The following is a 12,423-nucleotide window of genomic DNA, read 5'->3' as shown; positions in this document are numbered from 1 at the left end:
TGAGGTACTGTGTGCTTAATTAAGATTTTGGAGGATAAATTTTCTGCATGAATGCATTCCAGAAATGCAGACTTTTATTACTTAAATATTCCCACTGATGATAGTAACTTGGGCATTTTATATATGCTCACTTTTATTGCACCTTGCTCTTTCCAAGTTTTATCTGGTAATTTAGAGGGTGTGAGGAACATTAATCGTATCAGTGTTTTTATTAAGGAAGGTTCATTTTATGAGAGTACTGATGTACTACAGATTGTGATTTAAGATGTACACTTTAGGTCAGTTTTATACTGACTTCAGTGCAGTTGCAGTGGGCATAAAGTCAGGAGAAAATGTGGTGCTTTACATAATAATACTGATGATTAATAGACTTCTGGATCATAACTCTATATTCTGAGGCACTGATCCTCCTTCTCCCTCCTAAAATTTGTGTCTTGACCCTTTCATCTCTTGTTAGCTACCTTTCCAGAGTTGTTCATTAATCAGCACCATTGATCTGATGTGGTCTGTCATATTGTATTACCTAAAACACAGAGAAGCAAGCACTGGCCTGACTCTGCTCTTTACACAACACACCATCATATTTCCTTTACAGATGACTTAAATATTATAAACATCAACTTACTGCTGTTTCTTGGTCCTAAAATTGGCTTTTTTTTCATTAGTTCCCTGCAGGGTATTTCTTTCCCTCCCCCTGGACATACTTCTGTCTGCTCAGAGACACCATCAAACACATTCAGTATTCCCTGCTTGCTAGGGGCACTCCTGTATCTGACCAGCAAAGGACAATCAGCAAAATAGCTCCTTCTCTTTGCTTGAGACCTGATACCACAATTTTCTGTTACTTTTTTTTAGTGACTCCTGATCAAGCAGACTCAATTTTTTAGTTAATTGCTATTTATTTTATTCCTGCAATAGTCTTTTCTCTTGTATCTTCAGAATGCTTCCTTCTGCATTTCCTCTAATCCCTAGTAATGAAAAAATTAAAAGATGAGCTTCTTGTGAACTTATTTCTGATTATTCTTATTTGCTATGCTGGAACAGTGCTGTCTATCATGAGGCAATGGAAAGTAACTCACTAGTGCCTCAGAAGTTAGCATGTCTGATCCTAATCCACATTATTGTACAGGTCTCTTGAGTCATGTGGGGTCAGTTTTAATTGATGCTTTCACAGTCATGATATACTTTCAGACTGGGATGTCTAGGCTAAACTCAATTCTATTTTGGTCACTTTTTCTCTCTGGGAGTAGCATTTTGGATTAAATTCTTAAAGCCACAACAAGAAAATGAGAACAGCAGTGTCAGCCATCAACAAATATGATTCAAGAATCAGCTTTCTGCATGAAGTGGGTTGTTCCAGATATATTTTACTGTTTCTCTGTAAGTAGAAAATATATCTTTTGACTAGGCCTGACTATGGCATTTACATTGTATGAACCCCACTGTATGTATCCAACCCCAATGTCTTAAATGGAGATCAAGATGGACTGAGATATAAAAACCACAGTTCCAACAGAAGCGAGGACTTGTGCCATAAAACCCACAAAAGTTTGGCAATATAGGACATGTTAGAAGGCCATAAGCATGATTTTTTCACAGTAGTCAAGGCTTCATTTAGGAGAGGAAACTGCTAATTTCTGTATTCTACTGGGACATCTCTACGTCCACTATCAGTATGGCCTAAAAATCAGAAATTAATTTGTTAATGGATTAGACATTTATAGAAAGACTGTTTAAAGAGGCTGGACTGCTCTAGCCTGGTAAAGGCCAATTTCCCACAAGGACATGTTTGCAATAGCACTAGAGAAAAAAATCTCTCCCTGAAGTCCCAGAGGTACTTACTGAAATCCAGAATTGCAACGTAGTCTACAGGAAAGTCTACATTATGTTCCCCCTTCTTGTCTCACAGGCCCTCTATTACTTGCCTGCATCTGTTTCTTTTTCCCTTCTTTCAGTGCCTTTTATCTGATACTATAAAATTTCACTGCTCTTAAGCTGCAATTCTTAAGTTTGATTTTGGCACTCGGAATAAGCATTTTCGAGGTCTCACTTTTGTCTGTTGATTTTTCTGATATTTCTTTCTATTTGGAAGCAGTAGTCTCAATGCAACAGCTAACCATGCCTAAGAGTTCAGGTCAAAAAGGATAACTCTTGTCCTTCTGACTTTCCTTTCCACTTCCCATGCCAAATGTCTCCTCCTACCTGGGGCAGTGGTACAAGGCCTCAGCCCAGAACATTTTGTCTCATTTCAGGTCTAACTCTGAGTGCTGCCTATTTCCCACTAATGAAGATCTCATCATGCTCAGTGTGTTGGGTGTATAAACTCCACACCTGCAGGTGTGGCAGGTGCCCAAGCAGAATGTGTGCTGCTCTCTTGGCTGCTCCTCGGGGCGGGCGGAGCAGGATAAAGCCATGCTTGGCAATGTTAAGCAACTGTTTGGACTTTGCACACCTGATTTGAAATGAAGATAACTGCTACTTGGAAGAGGGAACTAAATGTCAATAGTTGGTAAGCCTATCAGAGCAGGAGTAGGTCACCAAAAGCCCTAATGTAACATTCAGCTAATGGTTTAAATGAGTACAAAAATCTGTGATGCCAGACTAAACCATGGCAGTGGGTCAGACCACTTTTCACAAGTGGTAACACAAGAAACAGTATTGTACACATACACAGATATATACATATAAGCAACCATATATATCTGTATGTATGTGGAGTTATATACATGATCGTTATTTTAAAATTATCTTTTTCTGGCGAAACGCTGCTGGGTATAAAATACAGAATTCTGTATATTCCTACTGTGGAGCCTTCACAGTTGTACCTGAATGCTGAGTGAAGCCACATAATTCTCAAAGCAGTTAATTAAAGTGGGGTGCGACTGAGGCAAACAGATAAAGTCCTAATTTTATTGATGTTGGTGTCAAATGTGGAGTAAATCATCTGTGCTCAGTGGAACTGCACCTACATAACCTTTCCCAGCAACAGACTGATTTGTGGGTAGTGCTTGTATACTGCGAGCGTTGTTGAATCTTGAGTGCTACTTTTCTACAGATACTTAGTATTAATAGAAGCAGTGTGAGGGCATAAACAGCCTCAGGCATTTATGTGCTGATGCTGTAGGTTACAAGGCATCAGCATTATGGCCTGAAACTCAAAAGGTTTGTGGGAGGGGAACAAGTAAGAGGTTAACGTTTTGAACCCATGAACACTAAAGATGGCCAGTGCAATCAGAGTATCGTCTTGTTAAAAAGATGGTGGCACTTGGACAACATGATACTGACTTGCTACCTTAAGCAAGATTCTCACAAAACTAAAGGTATAGTTGTGCTGCAATTAATATCTATGTTTCTGAAACTGAAATATGAGTTGCCATCACTGCAATCACCAGAGACGAAGAAAATGTGTAGAAATTAAATTGTTACAGTAATATATCCGCCTAAGCTACTGCTTTGGCTAGATGAGCCAGATTAGCTCATGACAGATGAGCTTCATGAACATTTCATTGCCAAGGAACCCTGTCAAAATATTGGTGATTTCTCCGAATCTGTTCAACATCATGGAGATGTCAAACGAAATCTGAAAGGACATTATTTTTCAGGAAGAACAAAAACAATGAAAGCATACGAAGAAAACGAGCTGAGTTTCTTCCTTCTCCCCTACATGTTGCCTTAAATGCTGTCCTTGCAAATACTTTGGCATTAACCCTGAAACCTTTAGTCCCATAGATGCTGGTGAACTGCAGTACTTTTACTGAACATCCTCAAAGAATAGATCTCCCTGTTTCAGTAACCAGGTTTTCAAACTGACAGTGTATTTTCATCAAGGTGCAGGGACTGTATAATCTCAGCACATAACAATTTAATCAAGATTTACACTATTGACATTGGTTCTGCCATACCCGCTCCCTCCTGGTCACAGTGCTACAGCACTTGAGGCATCAATGTCTGGCCACCAAGCTTGTGGTTCTTATGCTGAAAGACGATCTCAATCACAAGTCGGCAGTACCCTTTCATGAGTATGGAACATGATACAAAATGGTAAGTGATAAAAGTAATTAAATACTGTTTTTTCATGGCTTGTTGCTTGCAGAAACTATGAGATACTGTTTACATTAATTAAAGGTAGAATTCCACGTAGGACAGTGGAATAAATTTCAGCTATAAATTTCAATAGATTTGATCTATTTGTCACAGAACTATCCGTTTCAAGGTAAACTAAGAAATAAAAGTTTCACCGATACATCTGGTTTTCTCAAGCACCAAGAGTCAGGTTATCAAACAGATAAACAGAAAAATTGAACACCCTCCTTCCCCCCAACAAGTCCTTAGTATCTTCTTGACAGAATTCCTCCCTCTCCCTGAGCTTTCATTATATGACTTGTTTTATAAGGAGATGAAAATGCTTCCGTGATTTTTATCTGCATTTACTAGAGGAAGATTTATATTAAAAATCACATTTATATGGATTCTGAGGGGCAAAGTCTGAGACAAGGAATCTTTTCCTTAAGTTTTAACATTTTTACCACCGCTGCCCAAATGCTGAGCTAAACAACCGTGTTACTGTCAATTATGAAAAAATGAAAATTATTTTGTTGTTTTGGATGAGTGTCTCTGTCTCTGAAGATTTCCCTTGCCAGTCATTCATTAAAGAGTCGGTAACCAACACAGTGAAAAGACTAGGTAAAAAGCATCACAAACGTGTTTTCCCATACCATTTTTCCTGTGTGTTTGCTGCCTCTGGCCTCAAACTGTACAAATGAAAGCTTATTTGATTTATGTCAAAAACTATATATAAAATATCACACGGGATCCACAGAGAAACCGAGTCACTCTGGGCTTTAGTTTCATTACCCATTGAGGAATAACTGACTACAGCCTTGGAGTATGTAGAACTGATCAAAGCGCTTGCTTCCTCACAAGCAAAGAGAAAACCACTGTAGATTTCCTGTTTCATGCTTCAGTGCCAAAACACAATGAAAAAAGTTCTAGATGAGCATGTGAATTATTCTAAAACATTGTTCAATCAAATCTGATGGTTATGCGCATTTGTGAAACTCATCATTTGAAATGTCAAGTCACTGACAGCAGTGTGTCCTGAGGTGTGATGTATATTTGTGATAATTATTTGCTTTTTAAAGTTATGTATCATCTGCATCAAACCAGGATTTTTCTTAAGTGTGCCTTAAATGTAGAGATGTCAGTGCCAGCTGCATTATTCAGATCTGGGTTTTAAACACCCTGTGCCAGGAAAACACAGAGTCAGGATATGACTACAATGCCATTTTTAAGGCACTCTGAGTTATTTTTCACTGTTCTCTTAAAACTGTATGCGGTGTGGCTGATGGAGAATGATTACTAACATTAATAATAGCTGAAGTGATTTCTGTGCAGTATATGCAGCGTGATGCATTAAGGAAAGTAACATAGCAATAATTGTTGTTATTCTTACTTCAGTATTAGTATTATCCCAAATGATACTCTTGGGATTTATTGTAATTCAGTATTCAGCTCTCTTCTGTGGCTCTTAGAGGCCTCTTCTCTGGTCATTTCAAAACTTTTTTGAATGAAACTGAAGGCAGTTGGCTCTGTTGTTGGATAAGTTCTGCTAACGTAGGAGGGCTGTCTCCTGAGTGCTAAAAAGACCATTTGCAAATCTTCAGCATCTTCTTCCTTGACAGCAGAAGTTACTATGCAGAATGGTTTAGATGGTGCTGAAATGAAATTTTAGAGGAGATTCACAATATTCCAAGACAAGGCACGGTAGGGAATGGCAGTGACTTGAGGGAACCTTATAGCAACTTCCCCACCTTTTAGTTTTGGAGAGCGACACTGTAAATAAGCACCCCACCTATGACTGAACGCAACATTTTTCTTATCAGGAAAGAAATTCTGTGAGGAGGTGATTGAGTTTTTGACAATCTGGCAGCTACCTTACTCCTGCTATTTTGTGACAGAAAATCTTATAAGAAAATGGCCCATATGAACGAAATTATCAGGGTGCTTGCAGATATTCTGATTTCTGCCACGACCGGCAATAAGTACCATAGGAGATGGATCACGAATCTTAGCTGTAGGGGAGCTTAGAGCTATTCTAGTTCAATCAGATTTCACAATTTGCTCTAATGAAGAGCACTGGCACAAGTTCAAAGCTACTCCAGGTCTCGACTCTCCCTCCACATTACTATAAAAATGTCTGTAGAAGTGTTAACTGCAGAGGAGCCAAAAGTTGTTTTGGTTCCAGTCTTTCCCAGCAGGAGTAACTGAGAAAATAGAGTAGGAGTGCTAGTTCTGCTCACAGCTCCCTCTGCCTCATGCAGAACACCAGAGACGTTGCCGGGAACATGGCAAAGTATGCCCAATGCTGTCACCCCTCACAGCTCCCGCAGCCTCAACCATGCCCTGCAAACACCACCAATACAGATGTACCAGCTCAATAACTCCAGAAGTCTTTGGAATTAGCATCAACCTCCACTGCTGATAACCTGAAGTCTGTTTGCAAGCAGAAGGTATCAGGAGGATGGCTGTGTTCAGCCAGCATTGATTTCTTCAGCCTTTTGTCTATGTCTGCTTTCTGTCTGGTTTGGAGGTGGTTACTGTTACTACAAGTCGCATGAATCATGTCTCTGTTAAAAAACAGAGCTCCAATTGTCTTACCTAACCCGTGGTAACTGCATGCCTAATAATAGCAAGCCATTCCCAGGTAGGGATTCTGTCTGTGTCCCAGACCCAGACACATCCACATGCATGCACACACACATATTCATATTACTTTCTACACCTCATTTCTGGGAAGAAGTGAGCTTTTCACATGCAATATGACAGTTCTGAGCTGCAGGACATGGCAACTATTATTTTAAAATGCCATTTTCACTTATTGCCTTGAGAAGCCAGTCTGGTATGTGCAATTTGCTTCTCAGTCCAAGCATCGAGAAGGAGTGAAAAAAAAAACCCAACTGCACTGTTTGGTTTTGAGAGAACATTGAATGATGAAGGCTGTGGTTGGATCCTGTCCTGAAAGCTCAAGTCTTTCTAGTGTTAACTCTCCTTCTGTCTCTTAGGGAAGGCCCACACTTTAGTAAGATACGTCTCATAGTTCTGACAAACCCTTATTTTTACACCTCTCAGTTTCCCCCTTGGAAAAATAAATGGCAATATGCAATTCCCTCATTACTGCAAGGTTAATAGATAATGCTGCAAATCAATAATGAGGTCTTCAGATGAAACTTCTCTAAAAATTGAAAATATTATTCTTTTTGTAATTCATGAGTGGTCTACAGAAGGAAGGAGTTTCTGAAGATTACTCCGATGTCACAAAATTCTGAACTTTCATTCAGTAGGAAGTCATCCTTGCGTGACTACCTACAACTAAATCATTTAACTGAGCACCATCCAGACACTTCCTGAACTCTGACGGGACTGATGTCAGGACCACTTCCCTTGGGACCCTGTTTGCAAATGTAGTGGTTTTAGACTATTTCACAAGGTTTTCCAAAGAAACCAGTTCCTTCTGACCGCTCTTATCATCAATCACCATTTCTGGGCATCTAAACTTGAATTATATGCTATTACCAACGTAAGAGCCAGATTTAAGTCATCCCAAATCTCTGTATTTTCTCATTTAAGGAGATGTCTTGGAGCCAGGGATTTGCAAAGTCAGTTTCACTTCTGAATTTGTTCAGCTTTGAGAGTTCAGTTTAGGTTCATCTCTTCACATTGGGTGAATAATACGTGTGAAGAAACAGCTGAAAATGTAGGTGATGACATAATAAAAAATGTCCTCCTTCAGCTTTTATTTCTGAATCTATTATCTTTCTTAGCTCAGATAATCTTTATTGAAAGTTTGTTGGGAGTACTTGAAAACAACAAAACTCAGTGGATCAGATGTCAAACTCTGGTTCTGTGCCTACCTCTGACCAAGGCAGGCTGTACTGCATGCCAAGCAATATCTTTGAAGAAATCCTATTTTCTCGTTTCTCGGGATCTATGGACAACAACCGACAACTTGGTATTGTTATTATGGGATCAAGTGTCTTACTTCTTATGAGCCCCTGGATCTACAAATCACTTTGCAGTAAAGTCAGACCTGAACTAAATCTAGACTGTGTTTGAACTCACAAAGTGACTGGTCTGGCCAACAACTGCAGACCGACTCTCATGGATGCCCTCCCACTAAGTTAGTCTACAATACTCATATGATCTCCCACAGATTTCTGTGGGTGCAACAGGGAAAAAAATTGGACCAATGCTTTTATTTGTTATCAAATAAAAGCCTACAGTTCAGCAGCAATAAGCTTACTGTGAGAAGTCCGAAGACCCAAGCAAGTTAAAAAACCGAATCAAACAAGAAACCTACCGAGCTGTAAACTGTAGTTTATCAGTATCATGCAGTCATGAGCTGACTGTGTTACTGCCCTAGGGTAAGAAGTTCTTACCTTCTCTGTAGGAAGTCAAATTAATTTGCCTTCACTATCTAGTAAGCCCTTTGTCAAGCACTGAGAAATTCAGATATTGGCCCCTCTGTGCTACAATGTATTCTTTGGAAAGTTGAAAGACAGAAATGAATGGAAACCGTAGAACGTGCATCAGTTGCTGAACTGGCAGCATTCTTGCTGGAAGAGCAGTAGTAATATTTTAATTGCTGATTATAACACTATGTCCCAGATTCCAGCTGAGCATCTAAGAACACAATGGATCTTGTGCATTCAGGCTGTTTTTATTAGAACTGAAACTCCTGTAGGAAACACTTTAACTGGGGACTCAGTAATGGGTTAAACAAAAGTTGGACTCAAGTTTCCAAAGCCATCTGAACTGGCTTCAAGAAGACATGAAACATCTATGCATCTAGAAAATGGAACCTGCAATTGACTTTTCTGTACCATCTGCTCTCAAGAACATTTTCTGCTTGGGAGTTGCATAAGCAATGAAAAAAAAGCACACAAACAACTTCCTGTACCATGTTTTCGGTCACTTGTAATGACGCATTACAAAGCAAACCAGCTAAATATGCACAACTGTGCCTCACTCCAGATGACAACATGTATTATATAAGAGCAATGCCTGACAGAAAGACACTCATTTTAAGATATCACGACACAAAGAGCACTCAAGAGGAAATATTCACTACATGTGAGAGTTGGGGGCAAGAGCCAGGGAGAGTTTTGCCTCCATCTCAAAAGGCCAGGAGTAGTTCAGAAAAAACAAAAAGCAGACATTTTTCGGTTTACAAAGTAAAATGATGGAACTTGTTGCGCCTCCTTCTGTAAAGAGGATTTTAACTTGGAATGAATGTAAGCTTTTTGTTGTTATTTAATGTCACTTTAATGCATTTTAGATTCAAAATTGTTCTTATCCCAAAAGCTTTCAAAAATATAATTTGTTTAGACTCGCTTCGTTTGTCTGTTGGGAAGCCATGGCCTGGTTTAATCTTGTATTGTGGCATAAATAAAACAATATCCCCAGGAATTAAGAGCAGTTTAACCAGAATAAAAATATCTACCTCTCCAAATGAGTCCCAAAAAACTGTGTATGTATGTATGTGTTGGCCTTTCTCTTTCCAGTGACTGCACTAATGGAATTGGACGGAGACATATGGGGAGATCCCAGTACCTGTGCAAATGCAGGGAACTGCTGAAGAGGGGCTGAAGCCTTGACTGAAGCAGGGTGTGCAGCTAAAGGAGGTGGTTTGCCTCCACTTGGGGGTGTTTTTGGAACTGAAGTCGAGATGAGTTTGCCCACTAATGAACAGACTCAGCTCAGTTGTCAGTGTAGATCTGACCTGGATGGGCACGGGCACACGATCACATTACTGTTAAATTAGCAAGAGTTTGTGTTGCTGCAGGAGAGCAGATGATACCTAATCTAGCCTAAAGTCACAGGGGTGCAGACAGGTGATACCTGATCTGACATCCAGCCTGCCACATAAAGATAATCCATTTGTTCTGAAAACATTCAAATCAGTGTGTGAATCTATCCGAGATCAACATTTTGTGCTACACAGCTACAGCGGTTTTGATACTGTTTTATGACCGAGATCCACTATGCAGTCAAACTACAGCTTCAGAAACTGATTTTGCATGGAAACAACCAATTCTGTCAATCTACAGGGTAAATATGGGGGGGCAAACAGCTGCAGGGGAGACAAAATCCCCCACCTGAGAAGCACATGGTCTTTCTAAAGACTAGCCATGGAAGAAAAAAGGGCTTCACTTCCAAATCAGTATCTATTGTTTTCCATGGGCCAAAAGGACTTAGACTACCAAATTTTCTTCCTACCTTCAAAATACAGTGGTTTAATTGTTAATACAGGGTTCTCCTAGATAATGAACCCTGTAGTCTAGAATCTGCAAGATTAGATAATTCTCAGGAGACAAGTCTGTCTCCAAGAAAATATCTCAGCCTGTGGCAACAGATTCTCAGGTTAATGAAAACTGTTTTAAGATTTCAGCTGAATTAAGGAGGTGCACAGTTCATATAGGTCACCTCTGCATGGGAGGGAACATCGATATGTTTTCTGTACCTACAGTTCATTAAAAGCAAAACCTGGTTAATATCCTCTTTGCTACACCATCCTTCCTTTCCTGCCTAGCCCCCTTCCTGACTCTAATGCCTTACACCTCCATCCATCAGAAGGACACCATATAAAATTTTGTTCATAATTACAGTGGCAAGTCTCCTCTGGTTTTCATGGAAGTTACATCCTCATAAATGAGAGCAGAATTTGGCTCTCTGTCTTTTCAAAAGGAAGACTAACGATCAAATAATTTTCTCACATCTCTGTTTGCACTTTCACAGTCTGGTTACATTGATTTGTGTCTCATAAGTAGACATTTCCTTTGTTGGTTACAAATCAATGTTATAGACCTAGCCTGCCTGCACATTTTTTCCTTCCCTCTTACAGTGAGAAAAACAAAGTGCAGCTTCAATTCCCCTTGCTTTATAAATGTGAACTTCCTTGATGAAGCATGAGAGAAAAGCAGATAAAATTCCAGCTCTCCCTCAAAAAACAGGAAACGTCTGTGCTTAAATTTCTAATTACCAAGATGCTTTATGGTATGATAAACACCTTTATCATTCCAGTCCTGCCACTGCTTTGTTAACCTAGCTATAATCCTCTCCTTCAGATATCACAAGACTTCCCAGGGCAACCCACTGTGATATCAGAGACAGCAATGACTTCATGGCATGAGTAAGGAAAAAAGAGGCAAAGGTTTTAGTCTGCAGCAGGACTGATCTGCCACACAAATCTCCAGGAAAGGACAGAAAAGAAAAGGGTTTGCAATTGGTGCCTGAGAGGCAATGAGGTTTATGACTGCAGTGTGAAAATATAATGGTGAAGATAGATGGGTATTTCATTGCAAATGGATACGCGTGATAATAGAAAAGGAGTAGTAAGAAACAGAGCCATCAATCATAATATACCAAGTAAAAGAAGGTACAGGTGTAAATGTAGAACATATCAGTTTGATTTTCCTTTATTAAAAGAGAAAAAACTAAAGTTAAAAAAGAAGAGTCAAAGCAGCCTCAACTCAATCTCAATTTTAATACTGTGAAGAAGTTTAGTAAGTGATGGTTCCACCAATTTGATGGAAAACGCGTGACTGCCAAAATGAAAATAGAAATTGTTTAGAGCTGGCAGCAATAATAATAATAATAATAATAATAATAATAATAATAATAATAATAATAATAATGTTTAGAGAATGTGAGATCAAAAAGGAAAAGAAAAATTTTACAAATATGAACGTGGCTGTCACCACCATCAAAGAACATCCTCACAAGTCAAAAGGGACTTTTATTTATTTTAAAGAACAGCATTAGGAATCAGGAAATCTGGGTCCTACTTGCACCTCTTCTGGGGAATCTATGCTTGGCCTTGAGAAAGATATTTCAGTGTTCTGTGCTTCAGCTTCTCTGTAAGACCAATCAAGATAATAATAGATCAACTTCACAGGCATCTTAATTCATGGGTGTTGAGCAAACACTTTAAGTTTTTTATGTAGAAACTATTTAAAGGCAAGAAAGACAAAAAGGAATGTGAAGATTTGGGAAACATTTGAAAAAGAAATTCCACAACTCGACCACCTCCTCAAATCAGAGGAAGAGAACAAATAATGTCCTTTTTTGTATTTTATTTCCAAAGGAAGTATAAAGCTTCCCAGCCAAATGGGCACAGAAGTTTCCCCTGCAAACATAATCATGTATATGGCAAGAGGGAGCCGTGGCTGGCTGCAACCTTGCAACGTTGTGTACATGTGCCTGTTGCCTGCGAGATAACACCACACTGCTGGCCCAATGGAAAGCAAGATGAGAAGTTACGACTACTTGGAGAGCTGTCTACTTTCACAGACTCTTGACACAGCAGTTCAGGCAAGAAACCACATCACTCTAAGACTATGGGGACCAACCATTTGGACTCCCTGT

The sequence above is a fragment of the Corvus cornix genome, chromosome 1 (assembly GCF_000738735.6).
Source record: "Corvus cornix cornix isolate S_Up_H32 chromosome 1, ASM73873v5, whole genome shotgun sequence".
NCBI classification, from domain to species: Eukaryota; Metazoa; Chordata; class Aves; order Passeriformes; family Corvidae; genus Corvus; species Corvus cornix.
This window is presented reverse-complemented; position numbering follows the sequence as displayed.